The sequence below is a fragment of the Macaca fascicularis genome, chromosome 8 (genome assembly GCF_037993035.2).
Source record: "Macaca fascicularis isolate 582-1 chromosome 8, T2T-MFA8v1.1".
Classification (NCBI taxonomy): Eukaryota; Metazoa; Chordata; class Mammalia; order Primates; family Cercopithecidae; genus Macaca; species Macaca fascicularis.
This window is the reverse complement of record NC_088382.1, coordinates 37110015-37133846: the sequence shown is the minus strand read 5'-3', so window position 1 is coordinate 37133846 and position 23832 is coordinate 37110015. Positions and strand designations below refer to the sequence as shown.

At 38.4% G+C, this 23832-nt stretch overlaps 1 pseudogene; it reads left to right on the top strand.

Annotated features, from left to right (window-relative positions):
* Positions 1-10668: 10668 nt before the first annotated feature.
* Positions 10669-11526, top strand: LOC102121056 (large ribosomal subunit protein eL6 pseudogene; annotated as a pseudogene).
* The last annotated feature ends 12306 nt before the right edge of the window (positions 11527-23832 follow it).

Here is a 23832-nt window from a genome sequence, read left to right as displayed (position 1 = left end):
CCTTTAATTAATGAGAACTGTCGGTTGCTGTGCTCCCATCCCACCTTGAAGGTGGCAGCATTTGTCTCACCCAGACTGGGGCCTCTGGCCATGAACTGTACATTATGCAGCACTAATGATGCAATTAATCCCCTACATTAGCTGACACATCATTCCTTAAAGTAAAATTTTCCAAGTTGAAACCTTAAAAAAAAAAATAGTTGAAAAGGCAAAGCTAAGGGCCAGCTAAAAAAGACTTGTACAAGGAGTCTTAATTCATTCTCAGCTTCTGCCTATTATATTGACAAATACACTACTTTAATCTCTCCCTACCAGGCCTTGGACACAGTGGTCAAGAGGCCACTTTATTAGAGTTTCTTTTTTTCATCCATTGGTTGGAAGAAAGGTTATGGGTACGAATACCTCACAGCCAGTATTAAAAGGACATACTGGCAGGAAAAAAAATTATATAGTCAGTCTTGCTAAATTAGTTTACCTAAAATTGTATGTGTGAGTGATTTTAATCAAAATCTAATTTCCCCTCTTTTTAGAGTAACTGAAATGAGATTTTTCTAATTTACTTTTTGCGGTTCAAGTTTCTCATAATTCTTCTATGGTAGTGACAGCACCGTGAACGCGTCTGCTGCTACAAAGCATTAAAAAAAAATTAGATTTTCAAATTGATGTGCTAAATTAAAAATGTTTAATGTTTCTCATCAAAAGGCACAGGAGTATGCAAGGGGCCTCCAGTATAGTTTAAAGCGCAATATTTTTTTTCATCTGTTTCTTTAATTCACGACCCAGGGCCACTGTACTGTGAAAATTAACAAGCTATAAGTAAAGGAGTCCTTGTAAGCAGTGTCCTCTGAGAAGTTTCCTTTTAATTTCCTCCCATCCCTTGACATGGTGACCTTAAGGATGTCATACTAAAAAAGGATGTGAATGCCTTGGGTTTGTTTTTTGTTTATTTACTTGTTGTTGGGTATGTGGGGGGCGGGAGGGGGTGTGCATGTGCATGTGTATGTGTTTCTTTCTGCCCCTGTTGGAGTTTGCCAGATGTTATTAGGATTTGTGAGCCTCTGAGTGATTGTTAACTCCCAGGCTTGACTAGCTAATTCCAATAATTTAGAAAATCATATTGCTTCTGTAACTTGCCTCCAGTTGTTATGTTAAAATCCAAGCTTCTGCCCTGACTGGATGCCTGCTGCCTAGCTCAAGGCAAGGCTGGACATATCCCAAGAGCCACATATCCAGACTTTGGAAGATGACTCAGCAGGTGAAGAAGGCTTGGAAGGGGATTTGCAGTCTTGTACTCAGCTTTTATGTGCATTAGATTCCCCCCAAGTAGCATGTGAGTGTTCAGAACCATCTCCTGCTGAAATTGAATTTTATTCCTGAGATACTGGTGAATATAAGATCCAGTTCTCAGATACCACAGCATTTTCTGCTTTTATAAAGTAGGGTATAAAGTTCCATTAGAACTGAGGCAGCTAATCCTATATGGTCCCTCTCTCCACCATTCCTGGCATGGTGTGGTTAAAGAAAATGGGTCTCTAGAAAGAAAAACAAACTTGCCTATGGCTACACAGTAATTCCCAGCAGAGCTAGGCCAAGAACCTAGGTAATCTGGTACTCATTTCAATGATATCTTAAATCCATGGATTTAACCCATCCCAGTGAAGTATCTCTTGGTGCCTGGTTTGACTCATAGCAAAACCATCAGCCCCCATCCCACAAGCAAGCATGAAAAGACATATTACCATTTAATGCTAAGTAACATCAGCTATACATATTGATCAGAAAAGGGTAAAGAAGAGAGAAGGCAGAGACTATGGCCCCTTCCACCCCTCAATGGTCAAAGCCTTTGACACATTTTTCTAAAGTCACTGAGTCTTTAGAGCAGCTCTAGTTTGTTTTTCTCTCCTTTTTCTGCCATCCACACTTCATTCATTAAACCACATCACTTTCTTATTTTTTGCCAGTTCATATCTCTCCCTTAGATCAAAGTGATCCTTAATGGACTCTAGATCACCAAAGCTCTGCTATATGGAAGTTCCAATAAAGCATGTGTTGGAAACAGTCTCCAATGCAACAATATTGATAGACTGGACCTTTAAGAGGTAATTAGACCATGAGGGCTTTGACCTCATTAATAGATTAATGTCATTGCTGCAGGAATATGTTCTTTATTGCAAGAGTAAGTTTGTTATAAAAGCAAGTTTAGTCGTTTCATGTTTTCATGACCTCTCTTTGCCCTTCCATCACGGGATGACACAGTAAGAAGACCCTCACCAGATGCAGCTTTTGGTCTTGGACCTCCCACCCTCTGGAACCTTGACCAATAAGTTTCTGTTTATTATAAATTACCCACTCTCAAGTATTCTGTTATAGCAGTGGAAAACAGACTAAGACATTACCCAAGACATTAGACTTCTAAATAAATAATAAGGTCTTGATCTATCCACAGAGCACACACTTCTAGAAAGCACCTACATAAAAATTCTAATGGTGGGAATTTTGGTTGCTGTGGGTTAAGGGAAAGAACTATTGGAAGTCATCTTGGCCTTGAGGTATCCTGGGTCACACCACACAAAGAGCAGGTCTGGCTTTGCTTCTCCATCACCAGATAAAGCAAGCTTTTGTGCTATTACTTTCCAACACTATTAGAAGCATTGAAGTAATACAGAGAGGTCAGCAAAGATTCCGTCTTGATGGAGGATGGTAGAAAGATCCTAGTTCATTATTTTTTCTGCCTTCACATGTTCTATCAGTTCATGCTGGCCTAGGCCAAAATCCTCACCCACCCCAACCTACCCCCAAAAAATCAGTTTAATTTTTGTTTTGAAAAAAATTCCATATTCTTTCTCCCTATTCACTTGTTCTGGGATTTTCAATATGTCATTAGGCTGCTTTGTGGTTTCACATAATTGTGCATATTATTTGTTTTATGGAAGCTGCAATTAAGCCAAGTAATAATGTGTTGATGTCATCTTCTCCCTTGGCATAGTGTAAGCATAATGAAAAAGGTGACCGCACCAGTGCTGAGAAGGTGATACTTTCTGCATAGTGCTGTGGATATTAAAGCCTGAGGACAAAAAAAAATCCATTCTCCTAGAAATTAGAAATACAATTATGATTAAATTAGCCTCCTCTACCAAGTTGCAAACAACTTTCCTGAGACTGTGGCTGTATCTTATTCATCTTTGTACAACCCCTATAGCTTATTCATGGCAGGTATTCAACAGTTACTGACTTTATAAAGAATTTAAAGACTTTGATGGGAACCCTGGTTGTCAGTGACCATCAGTTATCATTTCCTAAACTGCGATGCTTTACCCCATAGGAACTGATATTTCCTGAACTGTACTTAGGAGCCTTGGAGTTGGCAGGTCCAATGGGGCAGTAAGACAAGAAGGGGTCTAAGGTTCTACTAGGTACTAGGACATGTAAGACAAAGGGTAAGAGGGTAAGAGCAGGAGAGACAGCCAGTGGCTCACTGAGTCAAAGAGCTTGAACCTCAAAGAATCTCTTTTATTTTTCAGCATCAACTTGTACCTCAAGCTAGAACAAAATGAGGAAGCAAAACTTCTGAAACAATGGGGTAACTGTGAAGACTGTGAAGACAAAGCCTGCAAAGACTTCATGGTTTCAAGGCTTAGTAATGAATGCTTACTTGAAAGAAGTGTGTATCTAGGGCTATGTTGTAATCCCAACTCATCATCATTCAAAACATCCTAAACATCACTTATCTTGAAGTTTTAATAATAAGAAAATGTAAGTTTTAACCTTTGCACCAACAAATTTTACATAGAATGAATGAGTCGGAGTTCTCCAGAGAAACAGACTAATAGGATATAGATATATATTATATATAAAGGGAGATTTATTGTAGGAACTAGCTCAAACAGTTATGGAGGCTGAAAAATTCCATTATCTGCCACCTGCAAGATGGAGAAATAAGAAAGTCAATGATGAAATTCAATCCAAGTCCCAAAGCCTGAGAACCAGGAATGCGGATGTCCAAGAGCAGAAGAAGACAGATGCCCCAGCTCAAACAGATAGAGTAAACTTGCCCTTCCTCTGCCATTTTGTTGTATTGATGCCCTTTAACAGGTTAGATGATGCCCACCCACATTGGTGAGGGCCATTTTCTTTACTCAGTCTACCAATTCAAATGCTCATCTCTTCCAGAAATACCCTCACAGATACACCCAGAAATAATGTTTTCACAGCCGTCTGGCCATCCCCTAGCCTAGTCAAGTTGACACATAAAATTAACCATCTTATAGGGCATCATGTAAATAAAAGTCTGGCAATGAAGGTACTCACAAAACCATTTAAGGCAACAAACTGTTTTTAAGCACTTTAAAAGCTCACACTGATGTATAAACAATAAAAGTTAATTACATATCATTCTGATACATTCACAAAAAGATCTATATTTGGCAAAACATCCTGGCAACGTTTTCTTAGCCCAGCATATTTACTGCACCCATTTAAAAGTAATAAAGATGGCATTTCTGAAAAAGTATCCCATAATTCAAACTATTCACTGCCCCCTCTGTAAGCACAAACCACAGAGATTTCACTGTAAATCTTGAGAAAATGCTCTGCCTTATAAAATGCTACCAATTCGCACTTTAAGTTGCTTAAGTACAGAGTCAAGAAGCGTCAACTAGTCACAGAATCTTAGACTACTGGAACTAAATAAGTAAATTCTAAGATTACTTGGCCTCATCACCACATTATACTGATAAAGCAGTCTTGGGAAAGTTAAAAATTTTGCCCAAAGTAAAGCAATGATATGTAGAATTAGGACTTGAACCTTTGTGCCTCCTACCTCCCAAACTATACTAATTCAAAAGATTGCAGATCGAGCACCTTATGTTGCTTTTATTCTGTAACAAATAATTTTGGAATTACAGAGGAAGCTGCTGTGGAACAGGGACTCCAACTGACTGCAGGATTCTAACTGCACAATGATTTTGTATGTTCCTGTTCTCATCTTCCATATAACAGCAGACATAGTGTATTTCTGCTTTTCTAAGGTATAGTATGTGCTTCCAGACTCTCCATGGGCCTGTTTTGTGGATGGGTCTAATCACACAGAGGACACTTCTTACTTGATAGTTACATGGAGAGATAATGTATTTTTTTCCAGCTTAGCCCCAAAGCAATCAGTTGACAAGTCCAGAGAAGACCCCTGCGGTAAAGTGAAAATATAAAGACTCTCTGGGTAGCAGGTGTTTCCCTTTTAATGACAGCTTAACTGGTGAAGTGTTGAGCAGAACACTGCTGTTTATACCTGCTGTTTGCAGTGGGCTGGAAGCCAGCCCAAACCTGCCTTGGTGACATTTCAGGTCAGACTATTATATCAGGAAATTCCCACATAGCCAGTGGACAGTGGCGGGCTGCAGCCTGCACACTTGTAACTAGATCCAGAAAAGCAGAAATTCAAGGAAAGATGGGCAACCTAGGTCTGTGGTGCACAATGAAGGTTTTAAGGGGCAGAAGAGAACGAAGTACAAGCTTTGCCTGAAATCTACATGTCTCTGGTTAAAGAAGAAAATTACATAGTAGATGATGACATGAATGGAGAACAAATGAAATCATGTTTAAGACTGCGGTGACTCATCTTCTCATTCTTTCACACGGTAGATTTATGTCATTAAGCTCCTCGAATGGTAAAGTACCCACTAGTCCGTGGATGAGTATTTGAAAGCTAATATTCTTCAACCTTCATTAAATGTATAATCTGGCAGAGTAGGACAAATGTATACAAATAACTTTTAAGTACAGTAAAATTGACCTAAAAACAAAGTTCTTTCCTAATTTGAAGGCTGCAAAGGATACTTTTCTGATCAATGATACTAGAAAAGACTTAAAGAAAACATGAATTTGCATAAGGAGTAGGACTTCCATCTATTAGGAGAAATACAATAACTTTATAAGTTTAGCAATCAATATGAATTGAAGATTGGGAAAAGGGATGCAGACATGTTAGGGAATACTAGGAAAAAACAAGGACCCCTATGTTAAATGGAACAAGGCTCTTTGTAGGAAAATAATAAATATTAAGCCTGAAAGTACAAACTTGGCTAATATGGTTGAAGTGTTCGTAAATGTGAATGAGAAATGTTTTCTTGCATTGAGAGATATTGAATGTTTTTGATATGAAAACACCAGCCATTTGGTCTAGGTCCCATTACTCACTGCACAGAAACCCAATCACAGAGACAACAAGTATTGCCAAAGAAGAAGGCTTTATTTAAGTGCTTCAGCTGCAGAGATGGGAGATCAGTCTGAAAAGCATCTCTCAAACCAACTAAAATTTGGGGTTTACATAGCAGAGAAGGAATGTAGTATGTGTGAGAAAACAGGAATTAGGAGGGTAAGAAAGAGGAGTTGGTCAACAGAAAGCAGGCAGTCAGTTGGTAAAACAGGAATTAGGGAGAGGTAAGGAAGATGAGTTTCACTTCCTTAATAACATCTGGGAGGCCTGAGAGTCAGTTTCCTAAGAAGGAATTCAGATAAGACAAATGTAAATTTCAAGCTTTAAGACCAGGAGGATCCATTTTTATTTGTCTCAAAAACTGTCTTCTATGGGCTGGTTTCATTTTGGCCAAGGAAGTGATGGCATTGTTTCAGTCTCCACCCAAGGCAGGCAGAGAATAGAAGGAATAAGACAGGATGGAAGGGAATGGTAAATGAGGAAAGCAAGGGAAAAGGAGGTCAAATGCGGCTGGATTCATGATGAAAAAAGAAGAGAAACATAGAAGAGGAGAGTGGTAGGAAGGGTAGGAATGAAATACGGCTAACTTGGGGCAACAGGAAGAGGAGTATAGATACATGGCAGCTCAGAAAAAGGTCTAAAGGAAATAGTCAACCAAAGAAAGAAATGGCACACAAAACCAAAGCTCTAGGCTGTCTGTCTTAGACTGTTCAGGCCGCTATAACAAAATGTCACAGACTGGGTGGTTTATAAACAACAGAAATTTATTTCCCACAAGTCTAGAGACTGGGAAGTTCAAGATCAAATCACCAACAGATTCAGTGTCTGGTGAGGACCTGCTTCCTATTCATAGATGTCCATCTTTTGGCAGTTTCCTCACATGGTAGAAGAGGCAAGGGATCTTTCTAGGGCCTCTTTTATGGGGCACCAATCACCCCCCAAAGGCCCCACCTCCTAATACCATCATCTTAAGGGTTGGACTTTAACACAGACACTTTGATTCAGTCCATTGCAAGTGGTGTTGAGGCAAAATGTGGTTGGGACCCAAAATTTCAAACAGAAGGAGCCCAGAGAAGTTCCCTGAGACAACGGCAAGAAAAAAGAATGATCCACTGCTCAAGAAACTTGCAGTACAACACACACCAATGTCAGTGTCTAATGATATATGTCACTAGTTGGTTGGACATATCGAAAATAAGCAGATAAATGAAAGAAAGAGTTTGGTTTACAAAATGCTTTTCATCCAATTTGTCAACTCATTGACATGACACTGGGTGCAGGAAAAATGGGAGCAGAACTAAAATATGGAATGGCTGGACGATGCTGATTGTATTCATTTAAAACACAATTTTAAGTGCAGATTTTTAAAAAAATAAAAGCTGGTTTGTTAGAAGAAAATGGCAGGTTTGATGTGAGTCATTGAGTTTGAGAAGCTAGAAAAATGTCCAGACAGTGACATTTAGCCAATTGAAATTCATGGATTCAGCTTAGGAGAGCAAATGTGTTGTACAAAGGATCTAGACTTTTAAAATATTCACACGTTGGTTAGAGTTGAAATGAGGGTTTGTGGAGAAAGACAAAAATGAATAATAATCACACAAATTCAAAAATACATGTTCTAAGTCAGTACATGGGAACCACAGTGAGGTCACCATCAAGACCTCATTAATGAGTTTCTCCTTAGAGGTGATAGATAGATAGATAGATAGATAGATAGATAGATAGATAGATAGACAGACAGACAATCTCAACATAAAATGGATCCAAAAAAAGACAAGAAGAGATACTTCAAAATTTTAGAAAGACAGAATGATTCCTGAAATGAGCTCTACCCCATACTCATAGAACAGCCTTGGCACATGATAGATGATCAACAAATATTGGGTTACTGAAGATGAATATGAATTGATTGTAATTAGAAGATCCATGTCTAAGGAACAAAGACATCAGTGAGAAGTTGGGTTGATCAGAGCTACAGCAGCAGAAAGGAAGACACTTCATAATTCTCTGTGACCCCTGGGCAGACTAAATCATACTGTGGAAATGAACAAATGAGGATATTTCAGGCACAAACTTCCAGGAGTTAGTTTTATGATTGAATGTTTAAAGGCTTCAGGCTATTAAAATCAGAGAACTCTCCCAGTTATATTTGTAGGCATACCTAGAAACCTTCTAATTATAATTTGGCTCCCATGAAGTTTTTCTACAGGAAGATGTGCTGTCAAATATAAATGAATATTTGTTCCCTTTGGTCATTATATTTCTCATGGTAAATTAATAAATTTCCATTTTGTTTAACATATCATTGTCTTGTGAACTTTATCTCACGTCCTCCAGCATGACTGGAGTTCAGTCATTTCTTGGATAACAAAAGGATTACATTTCTAGGTTTGCAGGGCTGAGAGCAAGACTCTGAACCACAGGGAACCCAACAAGTTACAGCATTCTGAAAGATCTCTCAGGAGCCGGCCCACTGACATCCTTCAACTAGCTGACAGAATAGTTCTAGATGGAGCCACACTGCACATGTTTGGCAAATTAATTTGAGACTCAATAAATTTTAGCCAACTTTCCAAGAGTAGAAATGATGAACTTTCAAGTTTGCACTGGAATTATAGCAAGCCTTTCTTTCCCATATTGACAGAAAGAGAAGTATAGTATAGTATATTAAGAATGTATATTCTGACCTTAGGTTGTTTGGGTACCAATTCAGCTCTACCACTTACAGACTGTGTGAATTTGAGACAGGAATCTGATGTCCATATCAATTTTTTCATTCATAAAATTGAGATAGTAATACTATTCATCTCACAGAGTTAAATGAATTAATATTTATAAATATTTAAATGAAGCTGCTACATTAAAAAAATCTCTGACAATGCCAAATGTTGTCAAGGAGACAGAGCAACTGGAACTCTCATACATTACTGGCAAGAATGCAAAATGGTACAGCCCCTTTGGAAAACACTGTGGCAGTTTCTTATAAAGTTAAAGACATACTAACAATACGATCCAGCAATTTCACTCCTAGGTATTTACTCAAGGGAAATGAAAACAATGTTCACCTAAGAACTATATGCAAATATTCAACCTACTTTATGCATTATTACAAAACACTGAACATAACCCAAATGTCCTTCAGCTGATGAATGGATAAACAAACTGTACTATATCCATGTAATTGAATACTAGTCAGCAACAAAAAGGAACAAGCTCTTGATATACTTAACATGAATAAGTTTCAAGTGCATTATGCTAAATAAAATAAGCTAGACTCTGAAGGTTACATACTGCATAATTGCAATTATATAACACTTAAGTAAAACAAGAAGAGAAAAGAGATCGGTGGTTGCCCAGGGCTAGGATAATCAGTGTTTACTACAAAGGAATTTAAAGGAATTGGGAGGATGGAGGGATGAAACTGTTCTGTGTATTGACTGCAGTCAATATGCTATACTATTATATGTATTTAACAAAATTCATAGACCTATACACCAAAAATGCTACATTTTACCACAATAAAAATTATATAAAGGAGGAAAGGGAGAGGAAGAAATTAAGTAAGAGAAGGAAAAAGAGACAGGAAGAACGAAAGGGAGAATGGGAAGGAAAAATCAGAGAGAAACAATGTCTGGAACATAGTAAGTACTATAAAAATGTCTGTTAAATAAAATTTTTTTAATGTGGCATGTTTTACATAATCATAAGACTCTATTGTCTAAAAAATATTGGTGAAATTATTTCCTAACTCCTTACAGGAATAATACCTAGAGTAGATAAGGAATTTATTTTCCTTATGGGAAAACAACAGAAGATACAGATGAGTAAAAAATCACCCATAATTCCACCATTGAAACATGACCACAACTGAAAACTAATTCACCAGCTTTTTACTATAGGTGAACAAACCATTTTTTAAGTTAGAAAAATGTTTTATACTATACATTTTGTTTTGGAACTACTTTCCACTTAGCAATATGTTCTAAAAATACATAGATCTGCATCGTCACTTTTGAGGACTGCTCATTTATGCTACCAAGACTCTTGGTTGCTGAACATTTCATTTGGCTCTATTTCTTCAGTAATATAAACCAGACTGTGTTAAATATTCTTGGTATACATATCTGTGCATACAACATTATTTCTTTATGGTAAATTTCTAGAATGGGAATTGCAGTATTGAAAAAATATACGTCATATAATTTTCATTCATAATACCAAATTACTCCCCAGAAGATTATATAATTTACTTTCAGCAGCTGTGAATGACATTTAGGGCTGTATTTCAGTGGTTCTTTTCCTTCAAAATCTGACAATCTTTTATTTAAAACTACTTTGCATACTATAAATGTTGGGTTTTTTAATGAAATGATTATTAAATGAACCTTGAACACTAGGAAAATTATCAGGCATCAAATGATATAAAATATGATTAGGGTTCTTTCCCATCTTGCAAGATGGCAGGTGAAAAAGTTGAGAAGCCAATACTAAAGAGAAGAAACCTGAAGCTGATGCTGGTGGCAAGGTGGAAAAGGGTAACCTCAAGGCTAAAATGCCCAAGAAGGGGAAGCCCCACTGCAGCCACAATCCTGTCCCTGTCAGAGGAATTGGCAGGTATTCTCGATCTGCTATATATTCCTGAAAGGCCATGTACAAGAGGAAGTACTCAGCCACTAAATCCAAGGTTGAAAAGAAAACAAAGGAGAAAGTTCTTGCAACTGTTACAAAACCAGTTGGTGGTGACAAGAATGGTGGTACCCAGGTGGTTAAACTTCATGAAACGCCCAGATATTATTCTACTGAAGATGTGCCTGGAAAGCTGTTGAATCATGGCATAAAACCCTTCAATCAGCAGCGTGAGAAAACTGTGAGCCAGCATTGCCTCCAGGACCCTTCTGATTATCCTCACTGGACACCACAGCGTCAAGAGTGTGGTTTTCCTGAAGCAGCTGGCTAGTGGCTTGTTATTTGTGACTGGATCTCTGGTCCTCAGTTGAGTTCCTCTACAAAGAACACACTGGAAATTTATCATTGCCACCTCAACCAAACTTGATATCAGCAATGTAAAAATCCCAAAACATCTTACTGAGGCCTAACTTTAGGAAGAAGCAGCTGCAGAAGCCCAGACACCAGGAAGGTGAGATCTTTGACACAGGAAAAGAGAAATACGAGATTACAGACGGTGCAAGATTGATCAGAAAGCTGTTGACTCCCAGATTTTACCAAAAATTAAAGCTATTCCTCAGCTTCAGGGCTACCTGCGATCTGTGTTTGCCCTTACAAATGGAATTCATCCTCACAAATTGGTGTTCTAAATGTCTTAAGAAGAACCTAATTAAATGATCTAAAAAAAAAAAAACATGATTAGGAAAACAAATCAGTTCAGCATGTAAAATAATCTTTGTATTATTTGAGGGTGTCACCTACACTATTGTTGGCTACTTTTACTAGGCAGTTTGAGGAGAAGTCACTTCATTTTGTATAAAGCGACTTTATTTTGTATGTAGGGACATTCCTTAGAACAATGATGATGTTCTAAATTTCTCTAGAACATGTAACCATGATACTTTGAAATTTTGTCTTATTGTTTAGCATATTTACAAATGGTCTTGAAGTACACTCACCAGAGTGGCCTCTGTCTTTGCAGCAGGACCCTAAATAAACAACCTTCTACTTTTCTATTAGATAGACAAATGGATATTGTCTGCATTTTCTTCATCCAGTTAAATCAAATGTTTTCAGAAGCCAATAAGCACCAACCTAGCCTGCTACAATTTCCCTGAACCCACAAACAAAAATCTGAATTTCATTCTGCCCCAAAGATTTATACTTTGTAAAACATACCTATTTCATCCCCATACTGCAATCCCTCACAAAATCATATTATGATTTTAGAAACCACCTCTAGGTTTATTTCAAGTAAATCTTGGTCAAGAGAAGAGAAAGTCAATTGCAACCTCAATACTCAGAACTAGGAAGCAAAAGTGAATGTGTATTTAGCTCAGACAGGTAACTGGGTCAATTTGGGGACCTCAACATTCTTAAAGACAGAAGAACTCTAGTAACATATATATTCCCAGATAACTGCTAGCCTATGTGTGTTTCTAAGAATATATTGCTTTGAATTATTTTCCTTAATAATCTAAACTTTCCAAATAATTATATTCTAATTCATCTTATATGAGTATTATGGTGGATTTATTCTATTTGTTAATTGCCCCCATGAGACAGAAAGAGTAACAGCCTGATAAAAATGTTTGCGCAACATATTCAGTAATTACTTGACACATCATGATTGCTTTTAAATTAATATATATTAACATCTAATTACATGCTGGGTATTGCATTAGGCTGTAGGGAAAATTGATGCTCATGCAATAAGTCTTCATGGTCATGGAATGTGCGGTGCAGAACCTTTGTGACAGACAGCTTCGTGCTCAGATATAAGTGACTGGACTGAAAGGCGGCTGAGCTCCTGTCATCCTCAGCTTGTTGCTAGGCCCTGTCGTGTATTGATTATTGAAACATTTTCATTCCACATGCTCTGGGAAGCTGACCTGAGCTCAAATATTTCAGTTGTTTGGAAAGCAGAGGTGCTAGCAGGAGCTCAGCTGAGCAGGGAGAGAGAGCTGAGCCTCCAGGTGTTAGAGGAGCCGATTAAAGCAACAAGCCAAAAATGAAAGGATTAAACCTTCAATCACTTACTGCAATCACTTATAAGAGGCTAAAACCAGAGAAACCTGTACCAACTCCCCTTATTCCATCTTCCCCCAGAGAACAGCACACTGACAGTGGGTCAGATGAATCAACACAGACTGCGGGGCTGTCTCACTGTTGAGGGAGCCCCAAACAGCTGCATGGACTCTGAGGTTGGGGGAGGAGGGCAAGGAGGGAGGGCTAGGAGTGGACATGGACTGAGTCTTCAAGTCTTCCCCTTCCTCCCCGCATAGGGAGGCCTCAGCAGAGGAGCCTGAAGAAGCCCCCTGCCTAAGGCCTCAAATTTTGTTCTTAAGTTAGCTTGGTGTAGTGGCATGCACCTGCGGTCCCAGCTATTCTGGAGACTGAGGCAAGAGGATCACCTGAGCCCAGGAGTTTGAGGCTACAGTGAGCCATGATGACAACACTACAATCCAGCCTGGGAAACCTCAGGAATGAAGGTGCCAGCAACAGGAATGCAAATAGGGAAGAGCATGACCTGCCAGAGGGGCCTGAGGGCTTGAGTGCAGCTCCCTGCAGAGACTGGAATACACTGGCTGTGCAAGGAGTCTGGTGTGGGAAGAGCAGCTTCTCCCAAGAGCCTGCCAGGGAAAACCTTTGTAATTGCTGATAGTCAAGCCTCAAGAAAGAAAATCACCACTGGTTTTTAACCAAGAGCCAAGCTCCTCAGGTGTCAGTATGATTGAAATCTTAATCATAGACATCTCTGTCTAATAATGAGAATCAATGATTTCTCCTAATTGTTCAAATCTTTCCGGAGATGGGGATGGGGGAAGCGGGAAAACTTTTGAGGGCTTCAGCACCTGAGAGAATTCCTATAAATCCCAACACTAGAATCTCTTTACACCTTGAAAACTTACCAGGATTCTTGTGCCTTCTACGAAGAGTTCTAAAGGAAGACAATACCTTAAACTGCTTTTCTAAATACCTTCATTGTAATCAATCAAGAAATCTGAAGCAATGCCCTTGGAATTGAAACTAGGATAAATAACTGAGGGGAGGGAAGAAACAGAGATAATTAAAATTAAATGAGCTGCCCAGGCACAGTGGCTCATGCCTATAATCCCAGCACTTTGAGAGGCTGAGCCAAGGCAGGAGGATTGCCTGAGCCCAAGAGTCGGAGACCAGCCTGGACAGCATAGTGAGACTCTGTCCCTACCAAAAATAAATAAATTTTTGTTTTTAAGTTAGCTGGGTGTTGTGGCATGTACCTGTGGTCCCAGCTACTCTGGAGGCTGAGGCGAGAGGATCACTTGAGCCCAGGAGTTTGAGGCTGTAGTGAGATGTTATGACCCCACTGCAATCTAGCCTGGGAAACAGAGTGAGACCCTGTCTCAAAAAAATAAATAAATACATAAATTCGCCATAATTTTCCTAAGGCCAAGCTTTGGGAGAAAAATTATTATTTCTTCATAATTACCTTTTCCAATAGTTCAAGATTTTTATCCCAGCCTGCTGTTTTATTTTCATCACAATATTTTTCTCCAAGAAATGTACTCACAGCATGATTTCTTAAGACTCATGGTGTCTTCAAGCTCATATAACTGAAACCACTCATTTTTCAGGTGTTCTGTGGCATACCCCAACTCATACAGCCCAGTTACTGAAGGAAAGAGGCAGCCCCTCATTCTCCTGAACCCCCATCTGGGGCTCTTCCAACAGTACACAGGAGCTCTTCTCCACTGTTTCCTTTTTCAAATCTGTTGTGACTTAAAGTCTTAGAGGAGCTAAGCTTTAATATCTTCAAAGAGTGTCATCTATCTCTAATAACAGAATGAGGTTTTCTGTTACTATCAGAGAGATCACTTTGAATTCCTACATCAAATCTTCGGTGTCCTTCAAAAAGCAAGTTAATAGTCATATTAGGATAAAAGAAACATTTTCAGGGGAAGGAGAGGGTTCAAAAACCTGCATCAAAAATGCTTACTCCATAGATCAGTAATCCTGGGGTCTAATAATTAATATAGCCTACAAATGCTTAAATTTAACAAAGGAAATATCAACAGGTACATTCATTCTAGTTTTTATTGTATTGTGAAATTCAATAATAACTACTTGGAAATAATCTAAAAACGTGTAAATCATGGCACTTGCCTCCAGGAATTTATAAGCCAATAGAGAAAATACATATAAAAATATATGTAGTACAAGAGTAGAGTTTCCAAGATGCAAAAGGAGTCTCTTGACTAAGAAAATGGAGCCCTTAAATAATGAGTGAGGTCTGGACAGGAGACATGTTGATGGATGGGTCATTTCAGATAAAGGGAAGAAAGAATCTGGTAGCAGGAAATTACAGGCAATGTTTAACAAAAGATGAGTATCCTTGATGACTAAGTATAGGATACATAAAAGTGCACAGTAGAAGGAAAGACTCCAGTTAATACTGAAGACACTTTGTAGAGGGTATTAAAGGCCAAGCTTTGGTGTTCTTTCCTTTTTACCTGATGTGGTGGTCACTGCAGGCTACACAAAGGGTACAATACATTCATGGAACCACTCATTCCATTTACAAGACCTTGCCTCAGTGGGGTGTGCATCCTGTGTGTAGTTTTGTTGCTTTATTGATTAGCTAGCAATTACCTCAGTATGTTTGGGTAGACAGGAATCAGAGAGTTGGCATCCTATCTTTTGGAGTCATTAGAAGTTGATTCTGGCTGGGCACTGTGGCTCACACCTACAATCCCAGCACTTTGGGAGACCGAGGCAGGTGGATTGCTTGAGCCCAGGAGCTCAAGACCCTATCTCTATTTTTTAAAATGATCCTTTGATCCTTTCTATGGTTTCCAATTATAAATGTTCAGCAGCTTAGCTACCAGTGAAGTTGGCCATCCTTACCTGGCAGAAAAACTTTCAGAGTCAATAGACTGAGTTTCACTATTTAGTTGAGCTTCATTTTTATAACATTCCAAATAGTATTGTGGCTGTCACTTTCACAACTATAAACAATGAGAATATAATATTTCAAGCCCAGGATATCTACAATCTCAGTCTAGAGTATCAGAAGGGACTGTACTCTGCCTGAGGACCTCTACGACTCTATCGAAAAGACAAGCTTTCCTGGACATTTCTGGGATCCCATCCTGCTTGGGATTTATCTCTTCTTCAGGGAGCTGACAGTCAGAGAATAATCACTTTTGTGGGTGGTGAAGGTCTGGTAAATACCCCAGTGTCTTATCACCAATTCTTTGCCATGTTCATGAAATCCATGAAATGACTCTGCTAAGCTATTGGCACCATGCATTCTCTCTGTAAGGAACCATAGGAAATTCACCCACATCTCATTCTCCCAGTATCAATCCCATCTCTACTTGAACATGGGCAGACTTTTGTCTTTCTTTAGATTTGGTCTTAGACTGTAAACCCCTGTGCTGGCCAAAAGATGATATAAGGTCTTCACCCATTACATGGTAATTCTAGTCATTTTCCTCCTCCCCAGTGGAGTGTTCTTACCTCTCCAGTATAGTGTGCTTCCAATGAAGCTAACATATATTTTTAAAAGTGAAAACAAAAACAAAACAAACAAAAGATACTTCTGAGGGGAGCTAAGCAAATGATAGTTTATACCCTTGCTAAAGAAAGCATTGACCAACTCAAGTTCAACTAGCATAAAACTATTTAAGCTATATCTCCACAGAAAAAGCAGCATTTTCTACTATGTTCTAATTTGTTTTTAATCAAAGTACATTCCTCCTCATGAATATCTGCTTTCACCTGCTTAGTTATATATGATTTAACTTAAATGTTGGCAATTTCAGAATACCAGGTAGAATGCTTAAATTCTTCCTGCACCAACTGCATTACATATTAAATATCTCTCATATCAATTAGTATGGTCCCAAATACTGAGCAGATTAGAAGCAAAAGCTTACATTATTTCTGGATCCTAATCTAGAGGGAAGATCTTCTATTGATTCCTCTCCAAACTGATGCTAGAATAATCTAGCTAGTTATTTTCAACTCCAGGATACAAAGTAATAGCAGTTCTCTTTATGGTTATGTGATGTGAACTATTGACAAAATTACACTGTAATTACTATATAGAGTCAAGGAAATTACACAGCAATTGTCCTATAATTATTGGATTTTGTATCTGATTTATAAACTGCCATATGAATTATGTGGTAATTAATACTGGTTCTTCCTGGTGTAATTTAGTTATTATTCATTCATTTCTTTAGGAAATTCTGCATTCACAGAGATCAGTGTGTTTAAGCCATAACAATCAGTGTTTAAATAACTAAGGCTTAGGAGTCTGACTCATGCATTCAATAATTCAAAAACTAGTGTAAAGCTATTTATGGTTTGATGAAATTAACCAAAGTGATCAAACATGGTTCTAATCCAAATTATAATATTTAGGAAACATACATGTTTTTCAATGTTTAGGAGGTGTGTGACACATACTTTATTTTTTTCCAAACTACTATCAGTTCCATGTCCGTTCCTACCAAGCTGATAAATGTAGTGTTACATACTAAAATGCCAATAAGTAAAAGGAAATCTGACCAAGCACTGCCCAAAATGTTTTCATACAGTTATTCTCAATCTTGGCCACATATTGTAGTCACCTGGAAACCTTTCAGTACTGATGTTTAGTACTCTGGATCCTAACCCCAGAGTTTCTGATTTAATTGGTCTGGGGTGGAGCTGGGTCACTGGAAGGTCTAAAAGTCCCCCGGGTGGCTACAATGTATAGCCTCGACCATTTTTATTTGCAACTCAGGTTGGGCACCACTGATTCTGAAGCATCATCGGAAATTAGACCTAAAGTTTGCTGGATGTTTGCAATTTCCAAAACTCTAAAGTTAATTTTTGCTCATATGTTTGGACAATAGAGTCAAGAATGCCAGTTTTCACACTCTTGGTAATGAAGCGTATGTGGCTTGCTCCACCTTGCTAAATGTGTTCTATCACCTACATTAACTTCATTATTCAAGTTTTTAAATTTTATCAAAGAACACAGGAACATACTTGAAAACGTAAAATAGTTCTATGAGGCTTATAATGGAAATCAATAGTTCCCTGCTTTACTTTGCCCCAGTGTGAAGTTATAATCCCTAGAGATAATCAATATTAACTTTTCTATTTCTAAACAACATGCTTATACTGCTATGTCTTGATTTTACAATTGATACCCCATCATTTGATTTTCTATCCATCCAACTCATCCCCCCGCTACGCACACACTTCAAATCCCTCTCCCAGCTTCCCAAAATACTTAAGCCACAAGTTGATTAAATCAATACTTAATGGTTATATAATTATGATGGTAAATATTTTTGACAGCTGAAACTTGTATATAATACAATTTGTAACTGTCTCAAGGAGGGGAATATTTAGTCAATATTCCATGTGCCTATCGATAAATTTTTCTGTTTTAAGCATGCTGTACATATTAATTTCACCCTCAAGACAACCCTATGTGGTAGCACTACCATTATTTCCACTTTGCAAAAATAAAAATAAAAGTGAGTTAAATGTATCTGCCTGGTTAGTAAGTAATGAAAACCAGGTATTCAGTGTTCTTGAAGCAGAGCTCTAAACCATCACCCAAGACAGTAAAATGAGTGATAAGCAGTCAGTCTTTTGTGCCCCTGCCTGGGACTGCTCCAGCCTGGAGCAGTTGCTTTCTCGCAGTCTACACAGTTATCTGCTCGGAACATCCCCAATCTCATAGGACTTCCTCTCATCCCTGTCCTTTGGATCTCTTCTTTCCTGAACCTCACACTCTTCCTCATGCCTGATCCTTGTTTATTAAAACACCTTCCATAGTAAATTCCCTATATAAGGGAAAGGGAGGTAAAGTTTTGGGGGCATGAATATGTAAAATGTCTTTCCTTTGCCTGCACAATTAATATATTTGGTCAGTGTATTTTCTCTTGTGGCTGAAACAAATTACCACAGACGTAGTGTCTTAAAATCTACATTTATTGGACAGTTCTTGAGATCAGACTCTAAAATATGTCTGCAAGGCTAAGTTCCTTCTGGACGATCCAGGGAGAATTCATTTCCTTGCCCATTTTTGAGAATGCTTTGAGAAAGCACCTACATTCTTTGGCTTATGGCCCTTTCCTCTATCAACCCATTTCTAGTCCTCTTCTCCAGAGTTTGGAATTTTCGTTTGGAAACCATTCATATTGTCAACAAAAGTTCCCTGAAAAGAAATTTGGAGGAAAGAGATTTTATTCCAGTAAATAATTTGCAAACAGGAGTTCTACACATTCTTCATGTAAAACCAAAGTGAGTTCCAGAGAACAAAGGGAAGGCTCAGGTTTTACAGCAAAAGTTCCCACCCAGGTTCCTAATCAGGTCCATTTATGCAAACGAAGAATTCAAACTTGTTTAGGTCTGATTGGTCAATATAGCTGAGCCCTGGTTGGTTGGTACAGTTGAGCTCTGAAAGTTCTAAAGATAAAAAGTTTCTGGTTTTCAGGGAACTCAGAGTATGTGTGTGATCCCTAGTCAGCAAATGACCACTTGGTTCTATTTTAAATTTAGGCCCAGTTATTCACTTAGGATCAATCTTGAAGAACTTGAAGAACTGGTTCTTTCAGATACACATTTTCTCACAGTCCTCAGAATTTTGAAGACATTGATTTACTGTGTTTTTACCATCCTGGGCTGCCCTGGAGGAGCATAGGGCCAATACGTTTCCTTATTTTGTAAATGTGACCTGATTTTTCACCTCTCAATGTAACTTTCAGAAACTTCAAGCTACAATGAATGTCTGGGTACAAGACTTTTACATTAATTATAATGAGTACTTAGCTCTTAATATATGAAAACTCATGCTTTTAATTGCAATTATAACAAAAATTGGCAAGTGGGACCCAGTTAAACTAAAGAGCTTCTGCACAACAAAAGAAATTATCAACAACAACCTACAGAATGGGAGAAAATATTTGCAAACTGTGCATCTGACAGAGGTCTAATATCCAGAATCTATAAAGACATAAAACAATTGAACAAACAAAAAAACAAATAACCCCATCAATAAAGGGGCAAAAAACATGAACACTTCTCAAAAGAAGACATACAAGTAGCCAAAAAACATGAAAAAATGCTCCACATCACTAAGCATCAAAGAAATGCAAATCAAAACCATGAGATGCCATCTCACGAGAGTCAGAATAGCTATTATTAAAAAGCCAAAAAGCAACAGATGCTGGTGAGGCTGTGGAGAAAAGGGAACATTTATGCATTGTTGGTAGGAATGTAAATTAGTTCAGCTACGACGGAATGCAGTTTTGAGATTTCTCAAAGAACTAAGAGTTGAACTACCATTCAACCCAGCAATCCCATTACTGGGTATATACCCAAAGGAAAATAAATTGTTCTACCAAAAGGACACATACACTTGTCTGTTCATTGCAGAGCTATTCACAATAGCAAAGACATTTGTGTCCATCAACTGTGGACTGAATAAAGAAAATGTGATATATATATATACACATATAGGTATATAATATGGAACACTACACAGCCATAAAGAAGGACAATATCATGTCCTTTGCAACAACATGGATGAAGCTGGAGGCCATCATCATTAGTGAATTAATGCAAAAACAGAAAACCAAATACCACATGTTCTTACTTATAAGTGGGAGCTAAACAGTGGGTATTCATGGACATAAAGATGGCAACAATAGACACTGGACCTCCCAGAGAGGGGAAGGAGAGAAGGGAACGAGGGTTGAAAAACTAACCGTTGGGTACTAAGCTCAGTACCTGAGTGAAGGGATCAATCATACCTCCAACCTCAGATTCATACAATATACTCAGGTAATAAACCGGCACATGTATCCCCTCAATCTAAAATAAAAGTTGAAATTATTGAATAACAAAACCAAGAGAAAATGCATGCTTTTCCATTCTGAAAAGTTTTATTAAATTATTTCCCTGATGTCTCCTCCCATTGCCTCTTTTATTTCATTCTAAAATTCTCAAATTAAGAGTCAAGGCTCTTAAATTGAGTCTCCTCTCCAGTTTTACACCCTTTTGTCATTTCAATCTTTCTGGGAGATTTCTTCAACTTTAGCTTCCGACTTTTCACCTGATCTTCTTCTCATTTCTGCTGTATATTTTTGCATTCAGAGAGTTCTGCCCGGTTCTCTCATGTTGCTTTTTGTTTATTTGTTGTTGTTGGCTTTTGTTGTTGGTTTTTATTATTCTTGCTTTTGATAAGGCTATCTTATTGTTTTATGGATACAATATCTGCTTTTGTATAATAAGCATATGGATTATAGTTATTTTGTTGTTTTGTGTGTTTTGTTTTACTTTTAAATTTTCTATTGCTCTCTGTATTGTTTTGTATTGTCAAATTTGCTTTTTTATATCATGATCCCAGAAGGCAGCTCAAACTCGAGTCATTACCTCTGCATCGCAGCCTGTCAGATGAGGATGAAGAAGTAAAAGAACAAATCCTACAAACACTTCCCTTAAATGATATACACCTCTTCCATTTACTTTCCATTGTTCAGACTTAATAACATGATGGCCCCTAGTTGTAAATAAGGCTAAGAAATACACTTTTTTTTTTTTTTTTTTTTTTTGAGATGGAGTCTCACTCTGTTGCCTAGGCTGGAGTGCAATGATGCAATCTTGGCTCACTGCAACCTCTGCCTCCCAGGTTCAAGCAATTCTCCTACCTCAGCCTCCTGAGTAGCTGGGATTACAAGCGCATGCCATCACACCCAGCTAATTTTTGTATTTTTTGTAGAGACAGGTTTCACCATGTTGGCCAGGCTGGTCTTGAACTCCTGACCTCAAGTGATCCACCCACCTCAGCCTCCCAAAGTGCTCAGGTTACAGGCGTGAGCCACCATGCCTGGCCACAAACTTTATTTTATAAGGCCATGTGCCCAGTTGAAAACTGGGGGTCTAGTTGTATTGTAGATGGGTAGGGTAAGGGAAAAATGAAAACCAGATAATTGGGAACAACCAGTAAGTAGTCTCCGCCTCAACTTTTATTAACTAATGTGAATTATTCCTCCAAAACCCAACTTCCACAGTAATACTGTAACTGATAGATAGGCTACTTGATAGCCTATCTACGCCAACTCCACCTTAAAGTATTCACTGATGATCGTATTGATGATTCTGAGCCTGTGAACAACTTCAGTTTGCAAAGATTCAATTTGTTTATGATACTGAACTTACTAAGGCAAGAACATAGACAAGAAGGGTTTTGTTTTGGGAAGAATGATTCAACAGGAAGGGCCTTCTATTTAACCCACCATAAACATTAGAGATGATGTAGCCCGCAAGTTATTGAATAGGGATTTAAACTTCGCAGAAATGGATTTTTCTCGCAGATAAAACTCTAGCAGTATATAGTCCAAGATGTAAGGATGACTTCATAACAATATTATGAACCTAGGGACCTATTAATCCGAATTTTTTTCCCAGCAGCTGTCAGGAATCTTCATTTTCACAAGTTACTTTAATAAGTAATTGTGAAGAGGCTGGTCTCTGGAAGAGTGAGAATGAGAAAAGGAAGGCAGCGCATAACTGGAGCTATTACAAAGATGCTAATATACAAGAATTTGATTCATCGTCTTCAGATTTGTTTCTCTAAGAATGTAGAAACACTTTTGTTTGGCCTATGTGTTTATTTATTTCTCAGGAAAATACCAGCACAGCCTTGAGAGAGCAAGTACAAACAAGTTACATTGCCCCTAGGGTGCCATTTACCCTCTGCTAAAGCACTGGTCTTCAGACCACACTTTAAGAAACACTGCCTTAAAATAAAAGTATAGTCATTTAACCTAATCTCATTGAGAACTCTGGCCAGGCACAGTAATTCACGTCTGTAATCCCAGCACTTTGGGAGGCCAAGGAAGATGGATCACCTCAGGTCAGGAGTTCGAGACCAGCCTGGCCCACATGGTGAAACCAAGTCACTACTAAAAACACAAAATTAGCCAGTCGTGGTGGTGGGCACCTGTAATCCGAGCCATTTGGGAGGCTGAGGCAGGAGAATCACTTGAACCTGGGAGACAGAGGCTACAGTGAGCTGAGAGCACACTACTGCACCCCAGACTGGGCAACACAGTGAGACTCTGTCTCAAAAAGAAAGAAAGAAAGAAAACTCTCTTTAAACAATCTCACCATTGACACTACTGGATTACTGATTTCTTAATTTACTGTGGGCGGTGGAGTCCCAGGATGGAGGTGAGAGAGTGTCAAGTGACAAGAAGGGGGAAGAGGTAATACTGTAATTTAAAAATTTTTTGTGAGCACAAAGAAGAGTCCTTCAGCTAATTATTTAAAAATAAAGCCATTAAGTTCTCCTTTATATTCCTTCCCTGCAATGCTAGGGATCATTAAACCCCAAGGAACTTTTGACACAACAATGCACCAAGCAACCACATCTGTTTTCATCCCATTTGTGTTCCCATCACTTTCTGGGGAGGAAGAAAGCTGTCTAACCTGATGACTCTGAATGGGGCATTCAGCAAATGGTATTTTGCTTCACATAAGTGATTTCTTCCTAAGAAATCATCCCTGTTATAACAGCAAGACAATTAGAGGAGCAGTGAGAAGGATTTGATTAATACTGCTTCTGATTTTTCCTATTTAACCAGAATGTGGATATTTATGCCAGAACAGTAAAGAAGTTTAGATCCCAAATGGGTGCACAGACACAGTGGTGGTATCTTTTTTTTTAATTATTTTTTCACAGATAGGGTGATGGAGTCTTGCTATGTTGCCCAGATTGGAATGCAGTGACTATTCACAGGCGTGGTAATAGCTTACCACAGCCTTGAACTCCTGGGCTCAAGCAATCCTCCTGCCTCAGCCTCCTGAGTAGCTAGGACTACAGGCATGTACCACCATGCCCAGCTTTTGATATCTTTTAATATGTATGGTAGTGTATGTGTGTGTACATTTTAATTGCTTAC